This window comes from Choloepus didactylus, chromosome 12 (genome assembly GCF_015220235.1).
Source record: "Choloepus didactylus isolate mChoDid1 chromosome 12, mChoDid1.pri, whole genome shotgun sequence".
Classification (NCBI taxonomy): domain Eukaryota; kingdom Metazoa; phylum Chordata; class Mammalia; order Pilosa; family Megalonychidae; genus Choloepus; species Choloepus didactylus.
Window position 1 is genome coordinate 38721412 of NC_051318.1, and position 12556 is coordinate 38733967.

At 41.6% G+C, this 12556-nt stretch overlaps 1 pseudogene; it reads right to left on the reverse strand.

Annotated features, from left to right (window-relative positions):
• Window positions 1-423: 423 nt before the first annotated feature.
• On the reverse strand, window positions 424-3330 carry LOC119507159 (annotated as a pseudogene).
• Window positions 3331-12556: the final 9226 nt, after the last annotated feature.

Here is a 12556-nt window from a genome sequence, read left to right on the forward strand (position 1 = left end):
TCAGAATGTATGATTTTAAAGGCAGGTCTCTTTATACAAAGAAACCGCTGGCATTCTTAATGGGTGAAGAATTATGGCAGAAAAGCCCATTCTTCTGAGTCTCAAACATGGTCCAAGAAAGCATATCCTGATTGTAGCAACTGACCAGTCAATCCAGAGTTCCACTTAGGAAATCCCTGCCTGGTTGGCTTTTTGTTTCCATTTCCTTCCCTGAGAAAAGGGCAATGTGTGGTCCAAGCTGGAGTGTGCAAAGATTTAAATCTTTCCCCTATATGTGTAATACCCCCTCCACCTGCTCCATAGAATTGGCACTTGATGAGCAGAAGCCAAGTGTATGAGGCTGATCTGTGTCTGTCATCCACAAGAGACCACTGCTTTGTTGTGGATTTTGTAGGGGGGAGGGGTAACCAGTTTCATCAACAGGTACTGATCATAGACAGTTGCCATTATTAAGATTCAAATTTTGCTTTCTTTGACAATGGTAGAGTGTCTTCCTTGTCTTCATCCTCATCATCATCTTCATCATCATCAGGATAGTCTACCAGACCCATGAGGCCTCCCTTGGTAGTAACAGCTGCCGTCTGAGATGTATTTTTAGGGACGAATCCAGGTGATCCTGGAGAACCAGGCAGATTTGTTGCAGATGACTGGCTGGTGAGATTAGTCTTTGTTCCACTAGAGAGGGAAAGCTTGAAACTTGGGCTCTGCTGACCAGAAAGATTCATTTTCAGAAGCACCTCCTTTTCCTCGCTTTCTTTTAATTTCTTCCTTTCCATGAATTTGCTGAATGGATCCATAATATCATCATCATTTTTAGTTTTGTCAGATGGAGACACAACAGCCTCTCCATCTTCCATGTCATCATCTGTGTTAAACCACATCTCCTCTTCATCTTCTAGTGTCCTGGCATCTCTTCGATATCTATGATTCCTCAAAATGGAATGCAAACTATCAAGTTTGGGATTATCTTGCCTTTCTCTTTGTTGTTCAAACCTCAGTTTCAATCCTTTAAATATCTGTACATAATCTACATCTTCCAGTGCTTTCCAGTAATTTTCAATTACATGAGCAGCTAATGATTTTATATCTTCTACTCTAATAAATTCAAACATCTCTATTATGGCAGAATTCATCAAATTTTAGTGGGATCCATTGTTGAGAAATGCTTTGACCACTGGTTCAAACAAAAAGCTTTTCATTATGTAGCGGCTGTAAAACTTATCTTTTAATCCAATAATCTTTCTCTTAAATCAAAGGGCACTTCATGCAGTCACACTGTCTTCAGTTGTCAAGATTAAATATTGTGTCTGTATTTTGATTTCTTTGGAGATCATGGAAGTGGCTCGTTAAATTGCCAATTTGTTATTAATCAAGTCCTTCATGAGTAGGTAGCCAGGGAACCATGCTGTTTTAGTTTGCTAATGCTGCTGGAATGCAAAACACCAGAGATGGATTGGCTTTTAGAAAAGAGGGTTTATTTGGTTACACAGTTATAGTCTTAAGGTCATAAAGTGTCCAAGGTAAACAGATCAGCAATCAGGTACCTTCACTGGAGGATGGCGAATGGTGTCCAGAAAACCTCTGTTAGCTGGGAAGGCACGTGGCTGGTGTCTGCTTTCAAGTTCTGGTTTCAAAATGGCTTTCTCCCAGGACATTCCTCTCTAGGCTGCAGTTCCTCAAAATTGTCACTCTTAGTTGCACTTGGGGTATTTGTCCTCTCTTAGCTTCTCTGGAGCAAGAGTCTGCTTTCAACAACCGTCTTCAAAATGTCTCTCATCTGAGTTCCCTCTGCCCGTCAGCTCATTTATATGGTTCCACTGATTGGGTGGGCCAATGTTCCATGTAAATTATCCAATCAGAGTCACTGCCCACAGCTGGGTGGGGCACATTCCAAAGAAACACTCAAAGAAATCTAATGAACACTGATAACATCTGCCCACACAAGATTACATCAAAGATAATGGCATTTTGGGGGACACAATATATTCAAACTGGCACACATGCTGACACAGTTTATAATGCCAAGAAAGCATGCTCTGAGGCCATAAGAACTAACACTCTCCGGAGAATATCCTTAATAATAATGTAGTTCTTTATGTGGTAGGTATGGTGTTCCACACAAAATGTTAACAATTCCAATACAAGTGCCAATAACTGGGCTGTCTGAAAATCATCTGCTTTATCTTACCTTTACTAGGTTTCTCTTCCATTGTATTTGCCAATAATGGAGCTGTGAGAACATGCATACAGTGCTTGTAGAAGAAACCCAGAAATTCAGTCTTTTCTGTTTTGTTGGCAGTGGCTAGCATGTTCTCTGGGTCAACTGAAGTTCAAAGCAGGCCCATAAGCTGGACTGCTCCTCCAAGTTCAGGATCTGTATCACAAATCATATGTTCTATAATGAGGTTGATGAGCAGAATATCCTTGTTGGCTATTTTTTGCTCTGTTAACTTCTTACTTACATCATCATTCTGTTGTGCCTCCTGCATGACAAACTCTCATACCATGGATGGATTATATTCAGCCAAGTATGAGAATATATCAGAAGAAGCACTTCGCACCTGTGTATCATCCATGCCAAGGATGACTTCTAATGCTGGTAATATGCCCATGTTTGACAAGTCTTGAAAAAAGCATCTCTGTTTTGAGGTTGTAGTGTTTGGGAAAATGCACAAAATTCTTTTAAAAAGTTAACCAATTCCTGAATTTTTCCTCATCTGTTGCTTCATCTGTTAGTTGTGCAAGTAAATCTGTCAGAAATTTTTCATCTTCCTGCAACATACCAACAATTTCTACCTTATTGAAAAAGATGAAGGAGTGAAGTGTTGATAACATATTTTCTTCAAAGACTGAAGGGGTAGGTAGAACTATATCTTGTATGTACTGAACTCTGTATGTCTGATGAATTTTTCATTTCAGCTCTGGATCTGATATGGGAATCACTTCTTTAAACTTGGCTGTTTTTGTTAGAAATTCCCTGTGTTTTCGTGGTTGCGATAAAACAGGATCATATTCTAAGCATCCAATGACATCCATTACACATTCCTCAGAGAACATAACTTCAAATAGAGCAGTATGATTCAAGAGGAAGATACCTTTGATAATTTCATACAAGTGGCACAGTCCTTCAATATTTTCCAAATCCTCACACACATGAAAAAGCTCTAAGAGCTTTGTAATATAACCCTCACTTTCCAGTGCTAGTGCAAGTTTTTCACAATGAAGGGGGGAAGGTAAAGATGATGCCACAAGTTCTGCAATTTCTTCCAGGCGACTTAATTCACATGATGGCAATTCTAAGCTTGGTGATGACATATCATCAAAACGCTCCTCTTCAGATTCATCCACAAGGTCCTGAGTGGCGTCCACTGAAGGGTCCTTTCCTTGAACCTGACATATTTTTTCCTAAATTTCATCACATCCAGCTTTTTCTTGAAAGCTAAGGGCCAAGTCATAATTTTCTGCTTCAGACCACACAATCAAAGTGTCCTGTTGTTTCTGGTATACAGTGTTAGGATTGATTTTGGACTGTAAAAGCAGAGAACCTACAACCAAGGTAAAATTCTATCAAGAGGTTGAAGAATGGGATTCCAGTTTTACCATTAGTTAGCAATGCTACACTGAACAGAACATTTCCTCATTTCTAATTTTCCCCATGTTCCAACAGTTCATAAACTCGTCGCTCTCGGCCCTTGCCCTTCAGACACTCCATGTAGCCCGACAACACATGCCTGGTGCCTCGGTCGTCCCACTGCGGATCCTCCTTGAGGGTGTAAACCTTCACCCGCTGCCGGGTGTCGGGCGGCCGGGCCAGGAGCCCCGCCGGAGTCGCCCGGGGTTCGGGGGAGGCAGGAGGGTGCCCGCAAGCCGACCGCTCCCCGGCCTCACTGTCGCCACTGGCCGCCGCGGGGCCGCGCCGCCGTCCGCATGGCCCGCTCCCGGGACCGCGCTTTGGGCCGCCGCCTTTCCTCGCCTCCGGCTCCTTGGCACTATTGTCCAGGCCTGGCGAGCCCCGCCGCCGCGAGAAGGGGAGGCAGCGCTGCCAGCGGCCTTTATCCCAACGCGCTAAGAACTCGGGGCGCGGGTCACCGTCCTGCTCCCGCCTTCGCCATGAACTCTGCAAAGTCACTTCCCGCGTCACCGACGCCTCCTCAGGCCGCTACCGCCGCCGTGTTTTCCTTCCTCATACCTGGCTCTGCCACCGCAGTCGTTGGCTCCGCTCCGCTCCTCCTGCTTAAAATGTCCTAACCCGATGGGCGCCTAGCTTCTGCTGCTGCAGCTACCACTGCTCGTTAGACTCCGAGGGCCCGCAGTGACCCAAGCACTCCTGGCTGTTGGAAGACCCTTCCCTTCGCTGCTGCCACCACCTCTTCCATCGCCTTCAGAAAGCCAAAGCCGCCGCCATCTTGGTTCGCCCCTCAGTAGCGGTGCGCGGGGCCTCCCAGGCAGCAGCTGCAGGGGCGGTCCGTTAGCCCCACCATTTAAAGAGATAGAAGCGAGGCTAAGAGCCACGCTGCGCTGGAGGCCCCGGGCGGAGGCGAGAGGCGGGCCGGAGTTGCCTAGATTGCGGGAGTGGGAGCGGGGTAAGCTGAAGGCTGGTCGCGCCGGTGATGGCTCGAGGCTCCCTCGCGCTTCCCTGCACGCACCGCTGTGCCTGGCCATACTTTTATATGAGTGTGTAAAATCTGGGATTTTAACATTGCTTTAAAAAATACAGTTAGTATCCAATAGCAATTAATTCTTCCTCTTATATTTACTGAAGACCAAACAATTAGTTGGTATTTGTCAGGCACAGGATGTATAGAAAGAGTTTTTAAAAACTTCCAATTTGAAAATTATTTTTAAAATAATTTTATATGAAAAATAGTCCAGGCCTCAAACCTTACCAATTTTATATTGTTAATTAGAATATTTGTCCCAACAAAGGTGGAAAATCAGAAAATCTAATACAAACCCATTAGTAATTAACCCAGGAGAGTTCCATTTGAGAATCATTTGCTATCTTTTTGCCCCAAGGTTTCTAATTATTCATGAGAAATTTCATTTCTTACCTATTTATACTTTGAAAGTTGACCTTGGGAGGAAGAAGATGTCATCTTAACCAGCAGCAGGAAATGACAGCCATGTTACACATCTGAGAACTGAAGCAAAGTCTTCAGCTTTGAGGTATTTCTAAAATAGTTGGTATATTCTTTAGAAACAGTTTCAGCATAGGTTAGTATTTTTCCCCCAAATGGTAAAACTCAAAAAGTCATTCTCCAACTTTTCAAGTTTGAAAAGATGCTCCTCTACTGCCCCCTCAAGGTTCTCACATCTTTCTCCAGAGGGACAAATTTTTAAATAACCAAAAAATCACCCAAAATAGAATATAAAAACCACACCGCATGGCACTTTCCATGGGAAACACACACACACACACACACACACACACACATTCATTCATTCATTCTTACACTTAGTCTTTTTCTCCCCATCCATCCTTCAATTCAGAAAATTCATTGAGCATCTACTTTAAGTGGGACCTGATAATAGAGTTTAAAAACACATATTCTAATATGGACAGTCATCTTTCATCAGTGCCTCCCATGGGTAGAATCCAAGCAAAACCAGCTGGCAGGGAAGTCCTGAAAAAGCACTTTGCAAAGTACCAACCCCAGTGTCACAGAGCAGAGTACAGAAAGGTAAGCTTGGAGCTGAGAGACAATAACTAAATAATCACAATTGGTGAAATTTGATGTGGGTATAGATTAGATAATAGTGTATTAGTGTTGAATTTCCTGATATTGATTATACTTTGGTTATGTAAGGGAATGTCTTTATTCTTAAGAGATTTGTGCTGAAATATTAAGGGATGAAGGTTACGATTCTGCAATTTACTATCAACTTGGAAGATTAAAAAAATGCCACAGAATATTAAAGACAGCAAATCTGTGAAGGAGGTATATGGGAATTCCTTATTCTATTTTAAATTTTTTTCTGTGAATCTGAAGAAAATATTTCAAAATAAAAGTTAGGAGGTAAAACTTTACAGTTTTGTTGTCTTTGTCTCATCTGTGCCTCCAAGTATCTTGTTGACTGAGCCATACTCTTCTTGCTGACAGAGCTTTGTTCATCTAATTAGACAGAATCATTGCTGTATTTGCTGTAACAACAAATACAACAATATATTCTCAAACCTATATGATCACATTACAGACTTCTGCTAAGAAAAAATATTTCCTAAATTTCAATCACAAGTATCATCTGCATAATTTTTGCCATATCCTCAAAACGACTGTACCTCTGTTTTATTATACATTAAAAAAATTCAACCCATTGTCTTTTATTTTTTAAGTGCTGTAAAAGACAAGTTTAAATCATTATCATAAATGAAAAACTGATGTCACTTGCCATAAATAAAAGATAACCATAAAAGTAAATATATTAAAAACAGAACAATGTTATTAATTTTTAAGAATGAAATGAAATACATATGATAGTAAAGATAATTAATTCATAGAAATGCATATTTGAAAATACACTTCCTGTTGAGAATGGAACTTTTTGTACTGACTTAGTAATAAAAGCATATTTAGCTTGATGCTACTTAGTTTAAGATGAAATGAGGTTCTAAATCAATATAATGACACTATTTTTAACATTTTTGATGATAATCACTACTGAGAATCCTAACTTATATATTGTCATTTGGAAAGGGCAAAAGATATTTAACCTCTATGGTGGCATAGAGCTATGTACCCCAGAAAAACATGTTCTTAATCTTGGTCCATTCTTGTGGTGTGAATCCATTTTAACCTTTTGATGACATTATTTCAGTTAAGATGTGGCCCAGCTGAATCAGGGTGGGTCTTAATCCTATTGAGATTAATCTTGTTAGAGAAGGCCAAAAAGGGAAAGCCATGGAGACCAGCCAGAAATTGAAAGTCAATGGAACCCAGAAGAGAAAGGAGAAGCCAGGAAAGGGTGCCATGTACATTGCCATATGATAGAAAAGCCAAGGACCAAGGATCGCCAGCAGCCAGCCCCAGAACACCACATTCTTTAGAGAAAAAGTATCCTTTGATGAAGCCTTAATTTTGGGCTTCTTCTAACCTCAAAACTGTGAGCCAATAAATTCCTGTTGTTTAAGTCAACTCATTGCATGGTGTTTGTTTCAGCATCCAGGAAAGTAAAACAACTTCCTCTTTAACAGAATTGGATACTGATAATTAATTCTTAACCCAAATGATGTAACTTTTATTCAAAAAAAGTCATTTGATATTTATAACTCTGGAAGAATACATAATAACTGATAACAATCTTTCCTTCTGGGGAGGATGTTAAAAAAAACAAAAACAGAATCCTTTTCAGGCAATTCAGTTATAATTAATTATAAGCTTACTGCAAGGACAAAGAAAGGGCTTACACAGGCCAATTTCAAAAGTTTCTAGGTAGAAACATTCGTAGGAAGAAAAATGGCTTAACTAATCATTGCTCACTTATTAAAACAAACCCAAAACCCAAAACCCAAAAGTCTGGTTAAAGAATTCAGGTGAGAGGTCAATTCATAGCCAATTAGGCACATGGATAGTTTTTCAGAATAGTTCTTAATCTGATTCATTTCCATATTCATCAGAAAGACATGTAAGCATTTTATCAGGAATGTTAATTTCCTTCCAGAAGGAGGTTATAGATTACATCAAACAAAAATGTCCCGTCCTGACACAAGTTAGTAAATTTTTCTTTCACAAGGGGAGCTGAGAAACAAGAGTGGGAAGACTTTTCACTGAATAATATTTTATGTCTTGAATTTTGAAAAGTAAGTGAAACAAATTTTAAAAAGCCAATTCAAGCTCTCTCTAGAATTTGTGCCTCTTCTCAAAATGTGCACACATTTTGTAACATACAAAAACTAAAGGAAAACACATTCCTTACTTATCCACTTACCTCTGCCACAGGATATGAGACAATAGGTCAAGGGTCTTTTCACAAATGATTGACATTTTTCCAGCAATATTTTCAGTTGGGTTCTGAAGCAGGAAGCTCATATTAGAAATAGGTTCTCAATATTTGTTAGTTTTTGGACCGTTTGAATAAGGGTGGGGGCTGGGCAGCAGGGCTTTGGGTAGCTGTTAAACAATAGCCCCTAGCAGTGACTGAGCAGGCAGTGCACTGAGACATTTAGTTATATTTATTTCCTTGAATTCTCATCACCACTCTCCACCACACACAAATCAGTGAAAACCTTTGGGGGCATCCAAAGTCTATTCTAGATAGCCCCAAGAAAGGCATTGCTGCTAACATGGAAACTTTGCATTGGAAACAGGTCCAAGAAAGAAGCAAATGTTCTCCTAGGGCAATGATGCAGATGCTGGGATAAAGGAAACAGTCCCTTAACATCTGCCTGAAGGCCGGGGTAGCAGTTTTCAAAGCAGCTGAAAGCCTGTGGATCCAGGGCTCCTTTATATGTCTGCAGGGAGTTGGGGTTATTGGGGACTTTGGGAGGGGGGAGTTACTTTAAGGGATGGCAACTAGAGTTGGATGACAGAGGATATCTCCTCTCCCCAGCCCTCCAGCTTTGTACGTCTTTTGGGATTTCTTGGAGTTCACACTCCACTGGAGTTGGATAGATTCAGCTTTGGGAAGAAGAGTTTCAGAGTGAGGCATCAGCTGAAGGCCAGCGAGGGGCTCCTCACACACCCGCTCCTGGGAATTACTGCAGACCAGCAGACCCCGCAAGCCCGAGCCTGCCTTGAGGGGTCTCTGGAGGTTTTTCTTTCTCTGCAGAGGATAAAGGACAATCCCTTCTGTGAAACAGAAAGGAGCTTTAATATCATCAAACACAATGTCCGTTATGTCTCAGGGTCCTTTGCTATTGCTATTCAGAACAGTCATTGCTTTTTACAGATGCAATTACCGTTATCTATCCAGTATAATGTCTTCACACGCCTGTTACTATTTCATGTTTTCACTCTCTTCTTGAAATTTCAGTACCCATTTGAGCCTTTGTTTTATAGTTTTTGCCTTATTGATCATTTGTAGTAGTGGTAACCTTTTCCCATGAGAACCAATTCAAGAGCACTAAAAAAATTGATGGGCTGTATTTTTCTTAAAATAGAACTATCATTTCTGGCTCTTTATTAATAATCTTGCAATACAATCATAACTTTACTTAAATATTCCTTCACTATTTCCTTGTCAAAGAGGGCTTTATTTTGATGATTAAAATTTTTAAACTATATAAAATGTGACAGTTGATGTCAGAGGAGAAGGGTTTGAGAAAATTTGGGAGTGTGAAATTAAGTGGCAGCAGCATCTAACCTCAGGCTAGGGACAGAAACAGAAACATGAAGACTACCTGACCTATTAGGAGATTCTTAGGTATGGGTGAAACAAGAGGAAAACTGTATTTGAGGATAAGGGCCAAGTTTCTAAACGGGCTACACAGAAACATGGCACCTTCTTCCTTCACTGTTGCCCTAATTTAATTAGAAGGGGACTATCTCTTAGCAATATTCCCTCTAGAAAGGATCTGGCATTGGATGTGGGGAGAGAGTTTTGGAAGACCAAACTTTCCTGGATTTCAGCCTCCCTAGCTCCGTCACCCTCCAAGGTGGTACATACTATGTTACATACTGGTCCCAAATGTCACATTCTGAGCTGTCTGTGACACAGCCCTGGATAATCCCAACCAAGTGGCAAGCCTGGATAGAATGCTGCAATGCCAGGAGGGTTTTCTCAGTGACCAAGTGTGGGCATATTTTCAGTCTCCGATGCATTGCTTGCTATAATATGTCTAAATATATTTATAATGACTAAATTGAGGGCACTGGATGCACATCCTATCTGCAGTGTTAAGTACATGGATTTGTTACTATTTCCCTGATTTCTTACATACTCAGTGTGCCCTTTACTTTTCTTAGTTATGTAATTATATGATGTGTCCTCTCCTGGAAGGCAGTGACCATGTGTTTTGCTCAACATTTTATCATTCAAGCCTAACATAGTTTTTGTTACGTAGGAGCTTATTAAAATTCTTGACTAGATTCTTGTTGATTAGTAAATACTACTTCAATTTTCCTTGGTGTACATATTTTATGAACTAGTAGCTAGTTATGAAAGCAGATGCTATGCAAATCTATAAAAATTATTGAGGTCAAATCCACATAACATAAAATGAACAGTTCTGCGGCATTTAGTATTTCACAATGTTGTACAATCAACACCTCTATCTAGCTCAAAACATTTCTGAAACCAAAGGAAAACCTCTTGCCCACTAAGCAGTTTCTCCACGTTCTCTGCTTCCCCCAGACACTGGCAAACACAAATATGCATGTCTCCATGGATTTATCTGTTCTGTTTATTTCATATAAATAAAATCATATTACTGCAGCAGTGATAGTGGTGGCAGCAATGGCCATGGCACCTTGCAAGTGGCGGGAAGGGGTTGCGGTCCCAAAGGTATTCCCACTCGGATTTGCCCACCCCACATCCTCCTTACATATGCCCTCGCCTTGTCCTTTTGCTGGAATGCCCATGGTGGACCAACAGCCAACATCATGGTCTGAGATGAAGCTGTGACAGAGGCAGGAAAAGCGCTTCACACACGCGGAAACCACGGAGGTGGCGTCCATGACTCTGGGTATACTCAGGCCACATCCACATGAATTGCACTGGTGTGTTCCCCTGCAACATGATTCAAGTCCAACCCCAAATACTTATAGTTCCAGCAATGCACTGGCTGGTCAAGGTCTGCTAAATCCACAGGGACCATGCACTTGGTGAAACCGAGACTCTGTGTTCTGAAAGGAGTGAGTAAGTCTGCTGGAGAACCGCAGCCATGTCGCAGTCAGGAGAAACTGGGTGTTGGCATTCGGAGATGGATTAGTTTAAAAACCCAAAAGTGGGTGCAGATCCAGCAGCAAGAGCCGCACAACCCAGCACAGCAGGATGTCCTTTCTACAAAACGCGCACAAGTCTCAGTAGCTGGCATGGAGGATAGCCTTTTGCAAATCCACAGCTAATTGTCCCAGAGCTAGGAAGGCGGAGGTCCGTGAAAAGGGGGAAATTACCATGCCCCACACAGCCATCTTCTTGGTGGGCTGGGAACACCCCTGCAGGGTGCTGTGGGCCAGAGCTACACTGCAAAGCCCAGTGCTGAAGAAGTGCTTCCCACAAACTGCACACACGCTGCAATATATGGTGTGGGCGATAGCTTTTTGCACACCTGCAGCTAATTGTCCAGGAGCCAGGAAGGCGGAGGTCCATGAAAAGTGGGAAATGACCATGCCCCATACAGTCATTTTTTCAGCAGACTGGGAAAGCCCCCGAGCGACGCAGCAGCTCAGAGCTTCCCTTGCAGACCATGCACACCTGTGACGTTGAGCTGTCTTCCCCCCAGGGAGGCCCTTGGAGGCAGGACCCACATGGAAGTCCCAGAGACCATACACCAATACCGGGGACTTGTGGGTCTGTGGCAGAGACAGAGATGTGGGGAGACTGAACTGAAAGTTTGGACTCCTACAACAGCTATAAGTCTCCAGGAACATCTGAGAGATTTGATTATTAAAGCCACCCTCCCTACCCAACCGCTCAGATACACCCCCCACATTCAGGGTGGGCAGCACCAACTACACATGGAAATTGGGTGCACCAATTGGACCCCCACAAGATTCAGACCCCCACTCACCACAAAGACAAAGTTGGGGAGAACTGGCTTGAGGGGAATAGGTGGCTTGAGGATGCCACCTGCTTGTTAGTCAGAGAAAGTGTACTCCACTAAGCTGTAGTTCTGACAAATTAGAGATAATTTTTCCAATAAGCCTATATATCCTAAAAGAACCCTATCAAGATAAGCAAATGCCAAGAGGACAAAAACAACAGAAAATTTTAAAGCATATGAAGAAACCAGAAGATATAGATAACCCAAACCCAAACACCCAAAACAAAAGATTAGAGGAGACACAGTACTTGGAGCAGTTAATCAAAGAACTAGTAACAAACAACCAGATCATGGCACAGGATATAAAGGACATGAAGAAGACCCTAGAGGAGCATAAAGAAGAATTTGCAAAAGTAAATAAAAAAATAGGTGATCTTATGGAAATAAAAGAAATTATCGATCAAATTAAAAAGATTCTGGAAACTCACATTACTAGATTGGAGGAAGCTGAGCAGTGAATCAGCAAGCTCGAAGAAGACAGAATGGAAAGTAAAAGAACAAAAGAAAGAATGGGGAAAAATTGAAAAAATCAAAACAGATCTCAGGGATATGGACAACATAAAATGCACAAATATAAGACTCATTGGTGTGCCAGAAGGGGAAAAGAAGGATAAAGGTCTAGGAAGAGTATTCAAAGAAATTGTTGGAGAAAACTTCCAAAACTTTCTACACAACATAAATGCACAAATCACTGATGCCCAACGAACTCCAAATAGAATAAATCCAAATAAACCCACTCCGAGACATATTCTGATCAGATTGTCAAATGCTGAAAGAAGGAGCAAGTTCTGAAAGCAGCAAGAGAAAAGCAATTCACCACATACAAGGGAAACAGCATAAGACTGAGCAGTGACT